We start from the raw sequence: 3,113 nt of genomic DNA on the forward strand, positions 1-3,113 counted from the left end.
GTGGAGGAGGCACGGGGGTTTGCCTATAGTGGGAAGCCCAGGCAGGAACAACATGCTCCTGATCACATCCACGGTGCCGCAGCCACACAGTTCCTGGCTGGGTTGGGCAGGCACCGGTTCAGACCGCCACAGCACCACAGGAACCTCTCTGTTATAATAAAATGACCGACATATCATTCATCTCCATTTTGTGCACCCACCAGCAGCTTCTCCTTGAGGCACCTGATTTTTTAAGGGCTAATTTCACAACACTTACCAAGTGCAAACTTTACACAAAAAAAAAACCTTTGTGTAGTCAGAAAAGAGGCAGTCATCAACATGGAAGGATGAAATTCCTACATTTTGTGTGCTAGACTGCTTGAACAAGAGGTATCATGCAAGTAGGCAAAGTGGCTGTTTCTTTTCTTTGATATCACATAAATAAAATTAACAAGTAGATTCTTTGTTCATTCCAAAGACATCTTTTATTTCAGATTTACTACAGTGTCACTACAGAGACAAATTTTGTTATGATATTCTCCTGCACAAGCCTGAATAATTGAATTGTCAGCCAAGAAACTAGTTGAGCTCTTTAAAAAACATTTATAACTGTCAAGCACAGCAGCATTGCCGTGTTTTTTAGTATACATTTGTTCCCTCTTTAAGGCTTTCAGATCATTCAAATGGAGCCCATTATTATTATTTTAAAGGATGTTTCTAATATGTTGTTATATTATCTTTACAGAAATTGAACATTCATCAGTCCAGGCAAGGTTGTCATGGCTAGCAATAGCTTTTAGAACCACAGATATTTATGTATTACGTATTGCTATCAATCACAGCAGAGGTATTAACATTTTTCTTCTCCAAAGAAAACAGGTATGCACATGTTCTTTATTACTCTCTTTTCTTTCGATGCTGCTTCTCACATACAGGAACTGGTAGTACTAAGAATTAGAAACCACTCTGGCCTGTAAAAGCCAGAAATCAGAGACAGATTTCCCAAACATCAGAAATTAAGGAACTCTATCAGCTTCCTTAGATGGAGAATTGCAGACAGAAATCCAAAGCCAGGTGGAGATGGAGATAGACTGCAAAGTTTACAAAGCGATTTTGTGAAGTACTGCCAACTGTGACAGCATTGCTAAATATCCTGCTGCAATAGCACCTTGGTGCTACCTTCATCCTCGAGGTTGTGCCTCCTCTGCACAACTCTCCTCCATGGAGAAAGGTTAACAGTGTGGACGTGCCACTCTGCGTGCAGACCTCGGGTGCAACCAAAGGCACCACATATCTCTGGAGCAGCCCCTGTGCTGCCATGCCCATGCGCACAGCCAGCAACCACCTCATGTCCCAGTGCCTGGTCACGGCACCGGCAGAGCTGGCAACTGGGCCACCCTCCTGCCCCTGGCTCCCCTGGCAGACCAGCTGGCTGCAAACTGCTCTTTGGAGCACCTGGGTGTTCTCTGCAAATAGCCTGGATTAGTAACATCAGCGCTGATAACCAATAATGTCAGCTCAAGTCATATCCAGCTATAACAGTGCCATAAACAGAAATCAAACGCTTTCCTATTAGGTCAATTAAGCTGTAGGTAGTAAGAGTCTCTTAAGCCATCAAAGTGGCATTTTCAATAGATCACTGAAACCTGAAATAGTCTGTAGTTGATGTGGGCTTTATCTTCTGACATGGGGTAGTCTCAAATATTTACACCTGTAGAACTGCTGCCAAACCTGCTCACTATCAACACAAGCAATGCTGATGAAGTCACTAGTAAACAGAAGGCTTAATAGCAGTGTCAAGTACAGCAGGTACTTGAAAATGAACAGCAGCCTTCAAGCGCAGAGCTTCATGAGGGATAGTGGAATAGCATAAGCAAATAGGAAATCATACACATTTTAAAACCGAGTGAACAACTGGCCAACCTTACTCAAATAAATAAATATTTATTCTAATGAATTAGTCATGAGGCTTTCTACTGAATTTTTTCATGTCAAATCTTTGTGTTACACCTAAATATACAATATATATATTATATATATAAATATACAGTGAATTTTTTTCTATATTGATCACTTTTTTTCTTTTTTTTTTTTTGCTGAAAGGGTAGGATTTATTGCTCTTGAGTAGATAAGAGATGTGGTTTTACCCTAAACAGTGAAACTAGAATACCAGCATAATCCTTCTTAATGCTTTGCTACTTTAGCTATGTAATCGTTTCCAAAAATATCTGTGTGACTAGGGATCCAAGTGAGCTCAACAACAGCTCCAATCAATTTCAATTGTTCACACAGCTGTATGACTTAAGAATATATCCTTTATCCTTATTTGGATTGCTAACAGAGGCCCAGTAAAATCCTGTAGGATTTTATCTGTTTGTGTGAAACCACCTCCTGAGTAATATTAACCTGCCAGTTTAAAGCTGGGATAATACAATTACCTAGAGCTAGCTCTTGCAGCCCTACTTACACCCATGAGCACATAAAAAAAACACAGGAAAAATTGAGTGACTCACAGGGAAAAGAAAAATCCAGCCAGTATGATGAGGGGATGCATAAGTTGCTGTTTTGAAATTTACACACTGAAGTCAATGGGAACTTTCATGGGAGCATAATTAGGCCTCTAGACAATTTGCATCATAACCAGAATTAAAAGGTGAATACTCTACTAGCACAATGTTAATCTTCATATATCGTACCCATGTAACTAAAGCTAAAGACAATTCTTGCAGAGTAATTGTTAGAATATTACAAGGCACAGATAAAGGGAAGAAGCAATTTTCACTGACAGGTTACTCATTCATGTAATTTTAACTATATCAACATATATCAAAGTTTTAAGTACTAGTGATACTAAGTCATCAGAGCTAACAGGTACAACTAAAACACTGTGAGCCAAAATGTTTAGCTTTTTATTTGTCATGGAAAATGTAAATTATTTTCTCATTTAGACTGTTTCTTCATCCTTAAAAGCATATTGCATTGGATTGCACATCTGACCTCTCACAAGGCCTCTTTCTAAGAAGAAAATCAGGTCTTCCCACCTCCCATGCTCATAAGTGCCATTAGGCTCCCAGAGCAATATAAGGCTGGATGGAAAATATTTTGCTAAGTGGTACCAAAAGAGGTTGAACTGT

This window comes from Pezoporus occidentalis, unplaced genomic scaffold (genome assembly GCF_034315485.1).
Source record: "Pezoporus occidentalis ecotype Australia unplaced genomic scaffold, CSIRO_AGI_Poc_V1 ctg9, whole genome shotgun sequence".
Classification (NCBI taxonomy): domain Eukaryota; kingdom Metazoa; phylum Chordata; class Aves; order Psittaciformes; family Psittacidae; genus Pezoporus; species Pezoporus occidentalis.